Source organism: Colossoma macropomum, unplaced genomic scaffold (genome assembly GCF_904425465.1).
Source record: "Colossoma macropomum unplaced genomic scaffold, Colossoma_macropomum, whole genome shotgun sequence".
In the NCBI taxonomy this organism is placed as follows: Eukaryota; Metazoa; Chordata; class Actinopteri; order Characiformes; family Serrasalmidae; genus Colossoma; species Colossoma macropomum.
The window spans coordinates 14,008,740-14,022,095 of record NW_023494800.1 but is presented as its reverse complement, the minus strand read 5'-3'; the positions used below and the strand labels follow the sequence as shown (position 1 = coordinate 14,022,095).

At 40.8% G+C, this 13,356-nt stretch overlaps 1 pseudogene; it reads left to right on the top strand.

Moving 5' to 3' along the window:
- Positions 1-674: 674 nt before the first annotated feature.
- On the top strand, positions 675-5,070 carry LOC118820515 (annotated as a pseudogene).
- The last annotated feature ends 8,286 nt before the right edge of the window (positions 5,071-13,356 follow it).

The following is a 13,356-nucleotide window of genomic DNA, read 5'->3' as shown; positions in this document are numbered from 1 at the left end:
GATTGGCTGAACCGAAGAGTGTATTGGTATGCTAATAGCTATTGTCACAGTGCGGCTCGTGGCAGATTGATGGAGATCAGATTTTTTTTTTTTTGGCCTGCAGACTTTCTGGTGAATTGTTTATAAGTTTAAAACGTTTTATTTATTCTCTGTCAAGAGGGTTGCAACACGTTTAAATGTGGAATATTAAGTGTGAATGCTTCTGTGAAATTTTGGAGACCTAGCAAAATTTAGAGCTGATTCTCTAAATCACAAACATTTAATAATTAATTAATATATATATATATATATATATATATATATATATATATATATATATATATATATATATATACATATGTATACATATGTATACGTATGTGTGTGTGTGTGTGTGTGTGTGTGTGTTATAAAAGTTATACAGCAGCTCTAGCTGGCTATCAAAAGCATTTGAGCGTTGACTGCAAGCACAAAATAATACGACAAAAACCCTGAACATTTATAGTAAACAGTTTATAGGACTGAAAACAGAGGAGAGAAAGTGTGTGGAGCATTGTGGTGGTGAAAGAGAGCGAGTGCAGGACTATAGACCCCCCCTCCCAGGCAGAGGGGCAGGTGGAGTGTGGCCATCTGTGGAAGGGCTGAAACGGCTCTATTGTGAGTTGAGAAACTTTTATTATTAGAGCTGTATAGAAATGCAAATGAGTCGCGCGTGCCGTGACGCCCCGCCGGACAATCTGCCTCGCGCCGGCCACGAGTCACGTGACACGCAGGCAGCAGCTTTCCGCAGAGCAGTTTGCAAATGCATAGAATAAACGTACATATGCAAAGTGGTTTTGTGCTGTATTAGGTGAGTTGGCGTGCACGTGTGCACCTGCATTAAACTCGAGGACGTTTTAGTTTTGCGTTTTAGTTAGCCTAGATGTGCTTTAAAAGTAGCCCAGTCTGCACATTTCAAAGCACAAACTTGCCCATAGCTAATGTAGATCAGGCCAAAGATCTCAATGCAAACTGATACAGACATGCAACTTTAAAAACAGTTATGAATGCTGTCCTTTTGTGGACGTATCTACTGCATATTTGGTAATAGACAGATCCATTCCAAATGCAAACTGATAGAGGAGCGCTGACAGAAATGTAGTGTGGTTTGAGAGAACAACAGACGGGCAGATTCAGGCCTATTGTTAACATGCAGGAGCAGATGGAGGGCACCCCTCCCACTCAGCCCCATTCAACCCCATTCAAACCCTTCCATCACCCCGCAGCACCTACCACTAGGCCTATTGTTTATCTACTACGCTACCAAAGTCAAAATAAAACCCAGTAATAGATTAAATTACACATTAGTCTGTTTCAGCACAGTTGTTCAGCTTCGCTGTTTTCCATTTGGCACGTTTGTGTACGTTGCTAAAGACAATGAGGAGCCCCCTCATGTAGGAAACACATCCGATGCAGTTTGCAGCAGCCTGGTAAGATGGTGCTCTAACGCGACCGAGCAGCAGCCCAAACTCACTGCACACTCACGAGCTGGTGCAGCTGCTGGGGCGCGTGCAAGTCGCAGCACATCTGCAGGGCGCAGTGACAGGTGTCAAGCAGAGCCATTCCGGCGCGTGCAGCCTCTAACCACCCCCTCCTCCCTACCAGCCCCTCCACCGTACACACACAGAGCTGCTGTGAGTCATTGTCCTCAGAGCCTCAGAGCTACATGATCCGCGTGCTGCCAGCTGCCGCTGAGAAGAAGAACAAACAGCAGCAACTTCCATCATCTGGCTCATTTAATGAAACTACCAGCAGTGAAATCACCACCTCTGAAAAAAGTAATACTGCAGGAATTTCTACAGGAATCTATTCAGAAAATTACCAGCTCAAAGAGACAGTAATCAGGTTGCCTTTATATTTTGAGTTAACTTACTATTAAAAGTTCTATTGACACAATAAAAATGCGCGTCTTACATTGTATTAACTTAACATTTCAAGTTCAATTGACTAGAATAGACTAGAATAGACAGTTTACTAACTTTTTAAAACTATTTTTGTAACTATGTTTTAGTGGAGTTTATTATTGGGTACACAAGTAACCTAGTATAGAACACCATAAGCACTACAGGAATATTATACGAGAATATGATACATATACAGCACCATATCGTATGATATAACTTCTCATAGTGTTACAATGTAAGAACACTAAATCAGATCACACTGTAATGTTATCACCAGTTTGATCCTGCAAAATCGATTTTTACTGCGTCCCTATGTGGTCAATTTGAACAATAATATGTTTGTGTTGATTTTCACTTACTGTTGGGGTTTACATTAACATTTTAATCCAACCCTCTCAGGTTAAAATAACAATAATAAAACATTTCTACAGTGAAGCGTCCAAAAATGTTCAGTTTGAGTTATATTTCTGTCTGACAGCTCTAACACATTAAAATCTAGCGGTTATCTGGACTTGTTATAATAACCTTTTTTCTTTTATACACAGTGTGCTCAGATAGTACCATAATCTGGATTGGTGCGGTTGTTCACTTCCTAGAGTTTCTATTCAAAATGTTAACGTGACCAGCTCACTGACTTATAAAGTTAAAAATAGACGTTCAGTTTCTGATGTGTCCGCAATGCACCAACCAACCCAAGCAATAAAAAATAATCAAGCAGGTTCGTTCTTCGTCCAAAACTCCAGCCCATCAGTCGTGCTGCTGTGAATAAAGACACAGGCTGCAGGGTGTTAGTCAGGAGCTGATAGCGATCAGAGAGCTTTTGCTTTATTGACCCTTCACCCCCTCCTTTTCCGTCGCTAGTGACAGAGGAGCATCCCCAGATGGCACGCGCCTCGAGTAAGGCCACCTCAGCGAGAGCAGTCGAGCAGCGCGTGTCTGATATTATCAGCCAGAAATAATGCAGAAGTGTGGAGTGACTGGAGCTCTGATTCGCTGCATTTACACACTTTTCTGTATCTCAGCGAAATGCACGCGTGTTTTGTATGAATGTCACTCACAATGAAGGGCAATATTACTGTCTATATTCTATTTGAACAGCATGCAAAAGCATCTGAGAGCTTCATTCCCGAGCTTATGACCGTTACTGCTAGTTTAGCAGGCAGGTCAGATGCAGTTTGCGTGCATACAATGACCAAATAGCACTTTTTTGGGATTTGAATGATGTGTCAATCGGTTGCACATTAGCATAATTATATAGATTTTATCAACACAAACTATTTACTTTTATGGTGAAAATTGGGTTGATGTAGTACATTTTATGCTGGTGCAACTAGTATTTGAATCGCCTGAATTCAAAGCACTGTTTTCTTTCAATGTGGATGAACGTCTGTCTATTATAAAGATGCAGTTTTAAGCTAAAATATCAGTAATCTGTGTGCATTCAAATGCAAAATTGATACTTTATTCACTGAGAAACTATACATAAAGTAAACCACATAGGTTTTCTCTGAACGCACTTGCGAAATGACTTGGCAAAAGATATAATAAACTAAAAAAAAAACAAAAAAAAACAAACAAACACTAAAAATAAGTGCCTTGGCTTCTCTGGATTGAAATGTATAAACATTTCCACATTGCACATTTGTTTCATCCTCATTGCTCTTCTTTGGCAACAACTCTAGTTATAATATACTTTGCTATTTTGGAGCCAATGTACACATTTGAATCAAGTAACTTAAAGACAATATCGCTTATCAACGTAGCACAAAGTGTCCAAACCATTGTTCCCTGCACAGCTGACAGTTTACATGTTGTGGTGAAAAGCTGGAAATTGAAGCTGGATAAAAGCGTAAAAGAGTGCCTGAACTCTGACCCATTCATAAAGAAACTTTTTGATGTCTTGCATATCTAAAGGCACGCGCCTCCTGCCTCTCATCTTCCACTGGTCAGCCAATCAGGGCGGTCGCTGCCACCAGCGCGTGCCACGTCCTGCCTATAAATACTGGTCGCGTGCCGGGAGGCTGTCACTTCACACACTCTACACTCACCTAACTCCACACACACACACCTTACTGAGACCGTATCCAACTCCAAACACCAGCACGTACTCAGCACTGCTGTATAGCTGAAGATGGCTTCTGAGGGCGCGTGCCTGGTGGAGGCCATGATGTGCGCGCGGGATGAGGGTCGCCTCACCGCTGGAGTGTACGAATGCGCCAAAATCATGAACGAGTAAGTATGAGGAGAGACTTTACTTTTCGTCCTGAACAGCAAACTTACTCATAGCTGGTCAGAACTCTGGATTGTCCGCTGTGGGTCATCTACTAATGGTCAAATTAGCACAGCTGTCTGGTGAAGGTTAGCAGTGTTGGGGGTGCAGGATGAGGACTGGCTTGTGGTTTAGGTTTTGGGTTGGGAAAGGAATTAGGAATGGGGCCAGAGTGAGTCAGGGTCAGGATTCTTCAGTGCAAGTTAAAGACAAACTTCTTAAGAATGGTGCCTTTTATAGCAATAACACAGAATAAAATTATTTAGATCAGTGTTGTTTTTCTGGGATGTCTGATGGCCTCAGTCATGTGTTAGCCATGCTAAGTCACTTTCAGCTTGTGCTTATGAACTTCTGTCTGTTTCTTTGCTTTAAACTCATGTGTTGATGGACTTTTCTCTTTGCTTTGCAGCGATCCTGACAGCGTTGCTTTCTGCGTGCTGGCGATGGACGAGGAGTTCGAGTGCGACATCGCCCTGCAGATTCACTTCACCCTCATCCAGGCTTTCTGCTTCGACAACGACATCAGCATCGTGAGAGTGAGCGACGCGCAGCGCCTCGCTGAGCTGCTGGGAGACAAAGCGGGACAGCTGGATGACGCGCACTGCGTGCTCATCACGGTACGCAGAGCTGTTTATTAATATTCGGCTGCACTGAAGCAGCGCTGTTCATAGAACTGCATGCGTGTGAGACACTTTCAGACTGAGAGCAGCTCTTTCAGTGTGTACACATTTGTTCATGTTTGTGTTTTTTTTTCTCCTCCAACAGAACCCCACCGAGGGCTCGTGGGAAGACCCCGCTCTGGAAAAGCTGCACGTGTTCTGCGAAGAGAGCCGCAGCTGCCACGACTGGGTTCCGGAAGTGACTCTGCCCGCGCGCTGAGCCTCTCTGCACTGCTGCTGCAAGTTTGAAGGAAATACTCTCCTCATTCTGAGGATCGAGGATGATTCTGATGAAGCTCCTGTGGAGGCTCACGAATGCGCGAGCGCGCGTGGACAGGCCCGGGCGGTGCTCGTGTCGCTCCTCGTGCCCCTGCGCACGTCGAGCCGAGCCCCCTCCTCGTTTGTGTGAGTGAGGGGTGTCCCGGGCCGAGAGCGAGCCGATGGCCCTCATTCTTTGTGCGGATGAGGTTTGGAGAGGAAGGAGAAGCGAGTTGGGCGGAGAACGGGGCGATGCGTTGGAGGCGCAGAGGAGGCGGAGCTTCGAGCCGAAGAGGCGGAGCTTCCGCTGAATAGGCTGAGCTTCAAACAGAGCAGGAGAAGCTTTCAGTCGAAGAAGCGGAGCTTGTGGCCGAACAGGCGGGGCTCACAGCCGAAGAAGCAAAGCTTTCAGCTGAAGAGGCGGGGCTTTTGGCCAAAAGGCGGAGCTTTGAGCCGGACTGCACTCCACCACGCCCACTTTCCCCAGTAGAGGCACCTCACTGTGGGCAATAGGCTTTCCACTCTCCAGAAGGGTCTTATTCTCTAAAGGGTTCACTTTAGATTTTACTGCATATGAGGAAGGAGGAAAAACATCTTCAAAGGTTTCATTATGGAAATATTTGAGATGTCAGAAAAGAAGAAAAAAAAGATGAAAATAAAAAAATGTTTCAATTTGGAAATTTGAGACGTCAAAAGAGGAAAAAAAAAGTTTAAATTAAAAAGGCTTTAAATGTTTTACTTTGGATATTTGGAAAGAAGAACACAAAAATCTCTGGTTTCATTTTGGAAATATGTGAGATGTCAAAAAAAGGAAAAAAGATAAGAAAAAAGTTTCAGTTTGGAAATTTGAGACCTCAAAAGGGCAAAAAGTTAGAAAAAAATCTGAAGTTTACTTTGGAAATATTTTAATAAAAACAAGAAAAAAAAAAGAAAAAATTCAAAAGAAAAAGAAGAAAACAAAAAATTGTCGGATGCTTTCATTTAGAAAATATTGGAGATGTCAAAAAGATGATGAAGAAGAAAGTAAATTACTTTTTTGTTTTGTTTTAGGCTTCACTGTGGAGATGAGAGATAATATTACAAAACTAGTTTTGGAAATGACTTTTCTGTGATGTGATTCATCTGAATAAAGGTGACTAGAAAGTACATGTTTAACTGGTGTTTCCTTTGGTCTGAAGTGTTCAGCTGCATGTATGTTCATGTGTTCCCATCCTGTGCAGATAAGAGCAGGTGGAATGCAGCATCAGTGGCAGTAGTTCATTAAACTGAGTCAGCACGTTCACCTTTGATGATCAACATTGTTAATGTGCTGTCGGATTCAGCACCATTACACACAATCTAACATATGATCATTAAACATGATCCCCATCAAGACTAGTATAAAAATCGAGTTACAATAAAGGCCCTTAAATTGTTTTTGTGAAAATGACCTATTTACAGTTCTAAGCAGACTTTTCCTCGTCCTAATGACCACCTAGAACCACACACATCATGAAGAGCTCAGTTTAAATATGGCAGTAAAAGAAAGCTGGACAGGCCTAAGAGAGCAGGGGGTTATCTGCAGCAGGTGCATTAACTAAAGAGACAGGCTCTGTGTCTGCTGCTGTGCAGGAGCAGGTCCATCACAGATAGGCTTGTAAAACACCATCCTGAACATAATGAGCTTTCCATCTTATTTCTACTTACACATTCAGGCTGTTTACAAACCCAGTGAGTAGAAAGAGAAAAACACCATTACCAGAAAAGCTGCTTTTATTCAGTTATACCTTCTTGTTCTTTGATAACTTATCTAAGCCCATTTACACCAGGTAGAGAAGAAAACAAAACTATTTTTTTCTCTTCAGTAGATCAAAATATTAAGTTAATATCTCAAAAAAGCCCAATGGCTTACTTTCTCGAAATATTTACTTAGCATCTCAAAATAATGAAAAAAAAAAGAGAAATCTTCTGACTTGACTATACTGACTAGGTTAGAGTAAAGACTTATTTTATCAGAATGTTGACTTTGGAATAACAGCATATTAGGTAAAAATTATGACTTAATATCTCATTATAGTGACTTATTATGTCAAATAATGACTTAGTGCCTTGTAATAATGACTTAAGTGACTTATCCCAAAAGAATTACTTATTGAATAATAAACAAATAAATAAATACTTGAGATAAAAATTTGAGATAAGTCAAAATTTAAAGGAAATAAGTCACTGTTTTGAGGTGCAAAGTCAATAGTTTGACATACAGCTGCCTGAAACAAAAATAAAACCCAAAAATGCTACATTTCTCTGATCTACCTGGCAGTAATGGGCTTTCAAAACAATCAATAATAGAGCAACATAAATGCTAAACTCAAGAGTTTCTTCTTCAGATGTTGCCAGCTGAACAACTGTAGCTCATTAGAACTGCTAACAAAGACCAGAGATCCACTCGCTCTCCAGTTACTGCCAAACTCAATCCATGAAGGAAAACTAAATTAAACTTCATTATGCTTTAAACAATAGCAACATTAGTCTTACTTCACTTTATTGCAGACGTCAGGCCAAAGATGTCTAAAGATAATATTACTCATAATAGTTGAAATAAGAAGTATTATTTAATTGTTTATTGTTGACCATCAAGTTTCATTCAGAAACTAAAACTGAGCACAAAAAGTAGGAAATAAGAAAAAAGAGTCAGCAAGATTAGCCTACTTTCTCATCACTAGAATACTGCAATAAAAGTTTTCTTGTAGAGCAAAACACTGATGAGAAAGCCATGAGAGAACGGAATATTAATCAAAGGCCAAAAACTTAAAAATGTGGCAGTTATTTTATTATTTAAAAAAAGGAGGTGGGATTTGGTTTAGTAAACTAACCATTAAACCTCATAAAGATAGAACCAAAGCTGTATGACAAGCTATGCAAAGCCCAATATTCACCACTCATTTAACATACCAATACAAACAGACCAGTAATCGCTTTGTAACCTTCAAACAGGTTTGTTTTAAAAAAAGTCTTAATATACAGTATAACAAAATTATGCTTTAATATTATTATTTAAAGGATATTTATGGAGAAAGTGGTTAAGCAGTTTCACAAAAGAGATATTGTTAACTTAACTGGTTCAGAATTATCCTAATTTTGCATATAAGTCAACTGATATAAATGATGTGTCAAAATAAAAAAAAAATACATAAAAATTAAGGAAAGGTATCAGCATACAGTATCTCTAATGCTGATTTCACTTCTTCTCAATAAGATTTCTGGAATAATCAAGCTGCCCCGATTGTTTTTTAGAACTCAAGGCCTTTTGCCTGAAGCTCAGCCAGCAACAGCTTTTGATTGGTTGAGAAAGTGCCATCTGGCTGATGAGCAGCAAATCCCATGTGAGCTCAAATGTCTGATCAGGTGGAGGACAGAGCAACAAGAAAGAACCTGCAAGTCAGGTAAGGCTCTGTTTTAAGGCACTGCACTGTTTTTTGTTGACATCTTATGTCTATTTCTTCAACTTAAACATTTTGAGCATAACTAAGCAAAAAATAAAAATTACATTAACAAATGAATAAATCTACATGCTTTTATTGGCCAGGTTCAAGATGTAGGCCAACAAGGAACATACAGTCATATGCAGAAGTTGGAAAATCCTGGTCAAATTGTATGTTTTGTTGCTTTTGTAAGTCATAATAAGTACACATCCTCTACAGGGAATAAACTTAAATACTGCATTTTTTTTTGCAAATGTAAATGCACAATTTCTATTTATTTGTTGATTTTAACATACTGGACAATTGCACAGCAATTGCACATTAAGATGTGTCCTCTGTAAAGGATGTGTGCCAATTTTTACTTTCATAAAATCAACAAAACCTTTAATTTGACCCCGAACTCTTGCATACTGACTGTAAATAAAGATAAAATTACATTTAATTACTATATTTTTAAAATGCACAATATACAAAAATCTACTAGCAATATAAAATACATGCAACAATGTTATTGATATAATTAATTTAAAAAATAATAATTCACACCTGATCACATATTATAGTATATATCACTTATACATGCCTTTTTTTTAGTCATAATCTCAAAATTTTAACTTTTTAAAATTTTTAAAATTTCACCCATTCAGTGAAAACACACATTATTTGACTCCTTGCATAATTAAACACCCATGTTTTAGGAGTGAACAGCTGAACAGTATGCGTGACCTTTGGCTCTCCTGCTCTGATCCAGACTTCCAAAAGAGTAAAGAAGCAATCAAATAAGCCCCTGCAGAACAATGCAGCAGCACGCAGGCGGCCCTCTTTGTGCTCTTCCACACGACAAGCGCCTGCAAACTGCAAACACAGCCAGGCCCCCAAACCCTATACTTTTCAGTCTACCCGGCAACTGGGCCACAAAACCTGCTCCATCTGCTGCTGCGCATAATGAGCTGTGGTTTAGGTGCAGGGGAGGAGGGGGGAGGAGAGGAAGTGGAAGAAGAGGACAACCCTGTGCCTGGCACAAGCCAGCTCCTTTTCAGCCACACTCCCTCAGGGGACCTGCTACTACCCCCATGGAGCGGCTTTCACAAAGGCCTCCTGCAGGGTTGACTGGGTGCCGTGTGGGTGGGGCATGTCTTCTTCTACTGGGTCATGGGCTGAAGGCAGTGGGGATGAGGCCTGCCATCACGTACTCCACTGATTGATGTAACCTATTGATATACGCCACAACTAGACAACTTTTACCTTCTTCCACGCACTTTATTTGTATATTATTCCTAACTCATATACACTGAGAATACCTCAACCAGTTTGCACTGTTTACCACGTAATTACTGAATAACAAGCCTTAATGTGATAAGCCTGGCAATATAAGGAGTTTATGTACAGTGGGGTCAGCAAATTATCAGAAATTGTATTATCAGCATAACAATTTGAATGAAAAGTAGAATTTTTTTTTATTTTAACATAGTTTTTAGAATTTCTTAGTATTTATATTGTCCCCTTTTGCTTTAATGGCAGCATACACTCCACTGGCATGAAACACACAATATGTAAATGCCCCTGATGACTAGATCAAATGCTCCTGAGAGTCATCTGAACATTAGCTTCGATGGAAGGAATAAGACTAAAGAACCTTTTGATACAAAGGCCTTAACATGGTCAGTGTCACAAATTTGCTTAAATTGTAATAGTGACCTAGAAACAGTGCAGAATCTTGAATATTTCATTTTCATTTTACTTGTAATAACTTTTCTTCGTCGCTTGCCATAATTTTTCAAAATTCTAAAATGTTCTGATGTTTATGAAGTTTAAATGAAAAAAATCTTAGATTTATTCATGTGGCTTCTTGTACCCACTGTATATAATCAGTATAACACTCTTTAGACTATTGTTCTGATAGCCTGTCCTGTGTTGCCTCTGAGAGGGAGAACAATGCTTTGAACCCTATACATCTTTGAACCCTAGGCTTATTATTCAGTTATTAGCCCTTAAAGTTCAAGGCCTATTGCTTTCATTTTGCCATACTATTACATTGTGATTACACAATTCCATAAACATTTGACTTACATTCTGTAAGTTCAGTTTTTTCTGTCTTTTTGTAACAAGAAATGACAAAAAGTGAGGAAAATTTGGCAAAGTTGCAAACCACGTGGTATTCATAACAATACATTCTGATGGAATTGAATAAACTGTAATAGTATTTAGTTATTAAATTCTGAAATTTAAAAATAGACCCACATTAGGCCCCCAGTGTTTAGTGGATAACGTCTTGTCACTGTCCTGCACGTTAGTGTTTCTTTACACTATCCAGCCCTGAATTTTTCTATTGCATTGTGTCAATTGCATTGCATTGTATTATGCATGTTGCACCATTGCCAAAGTTTTTGCTGTCCTGATATAAAGACAATAAAGTTGAATTGAATTAAAGAGCAAGCAGACTTCAGGGAGATTGCCTTGATGAGGCAAGGGGGCTACTTTGTGCTCCTTCTTTCAGCTGTCTCAGTGCACGAGGGGGGCTTTAACTGCCCTGTCACAATATTTCATTAACTGTGTGCCCGAATCCCCTCCTTCTGCTGATTTACAAGAGCTCTTCCTACCACATGGCTCTCTCCTGAGTGGCTTTTTCAACCCCACCCTATCCCCATCCACCCTGCCAGAGTAGGACACTGGTGAACTGAATTTGCCCCTGGAGCCACAGCAGATGGTTGTGAAGGGTGACAGGGACAGGAGCAGCCCCTTGTTGCCCTGGACACGGCCATCGGTATTCCTGTTGTCTCAATAGATACCTTATCTGGAACGAGCTTCGACGTGCTATGATAGAAAGAAAGCAAAACAGTCAGTGTCCGGTTATCTCTGCTTTAATTGTGATGCAAACAAAACCAAATTGCCACTTTGATGCTCTGTACAGTGTGATGTGTGAGTAAACTTGCATTTGTTTACACACAGCAGCATTTCAGACCAAATATTTGTGTAGGCGGCTGGAGGGGTAGCGGCTGGGGGGTTGGTATGTAGAGAAAGTATTGACCAACACTGTGAACACCATTCCTGTTTGGAAAAAAAAAACAAACAAACACTTAAAATACTATCTAAAGCGCTCAAAAGATAATAAGACATTTCCATTATTTAAATATGGTAAAGTCAGCATGTTTTTTTGTTACCTTGACATGTCTTCAGTTTGTAAGTCAAATTAATGGCTTGGTCTGTCATACCAACTAAAAGTACGTTGACATCAATTGCAAATGCATTTTATTTTGAGGTGACAGACTCTACATATACCAACATTCTCTAACTGAATGGAAACGTTTACACATTCACATTTTATGTTGAGGTGATGCAACAGTTTATATTTTGAGTGCACTTATTTCTGTCTTACAGTTCCAAACTGGTAAGCTTTTCAATGTTTATTTTCAAAGGCAGTGTTTTCTTGTCAACTTTTACTGGCCGCGTCTGCAGCTCATGCAGCTCGGCTTTCTCCATGCTAATATCTATAACTTCTTAATTGGCCGGTTGCCTCCCCCACTGCCATAGCAGCCTGGCAGTGCAGCAGATTATGGGCTGCAGAGTGAGGGGCTCCAGTCTGCACTCTATGGTAATCACTCATTATGTGAGCCAGCTGTCTCTTTGCGTGCGGTCAGAGGGTCAGACCTCCTGCCTAATGCTGGCTGTCTCTGCACCAGTGTGGCCTTCTGCATCACCTGCTCAAACATCCATCTGCATGCGTAGATTGGCCTGACAGAGCCTGCTTGGCCAAAGCAGATTATTGTATTCAACTGACCACTGAGGTTCTGACTCATGTGTAATACAATGATGCACAAAACAACAAATGGTTCTTGGTTGGGATGTAAGTAATTGGTGTAGAATGTTTACATTATGTGGAGGTTCTTTAAACTTTAAAATGGTTCTTCATAATTGTATAACTCAACAAAAGTGGTTCTTTGAAGATTCATGCATTGAAAGGTTATTTGGAGAATAAAAAGTGGTTCTCTTTTGGCATTGCTACAAAGAATCTTTATTTTTAAGAGTTGTAGTCTACTACGTAGGGTCAATTACTGTTTGTTATGGTCTGATATGGACTTCTAATTGCTTCTAGTCATCCATCAAGCCTGACCAGCTGATGGTCTTCAGATCTTGATGTGTAAACACCATTAGGCAATGAAAAGGCTGCAGGTAACAGGTGTGAAGCATGCAGTTGCGTATTGTGGGTGCTGTCTGGTTATATGCACACACAGGCTGAGGAAAGATAAGATTTCAGGCCAAAGCATCAGCTCTGTCACATCGAGTGTGCAGATCAAGGGTGTGCAGTGCTGACACATGCTGCCAACTGTTGCCAAAATACAGCTCTTTCACCCAGATATTGCTATGGCCCTGGGGGAGCAAACCATCCTCAGTGACCTCTCCTCAGCTGTCCATCTGAGTTCTGGGGCCTTGACTGGCTGTGGTGGTTCGAGGAGGGGCGCGTGGCTGTGTTTTGGGGGGTTGACTCAGTCTGTAGTGGCCAGCTGTGCAATGGTCGCGTCGCCAGGCCCTGAGGCTCGCAGAGGAGCCATATCAGATGCTTGAAAGGGTGGTTCAGAGAGGACAAAAGCTGCAGCCTCCTCTCCTGCTGCAGCAAAGGGCTTTTTTTGGGGGGGGGTGCGGGGTGGAGAGTGGTCAGGGGCGGCGCTGGCACACAAAAGTGCACTGAGCCCCCCTGTCAAAAGGAAAAAAAGGAGGAAAAAAACTGCCCTCTTTTGTCGGAGGTCTAAAAGAATGGTGTGGTATAGAGGCAGCTGCTGCGCCTGCAC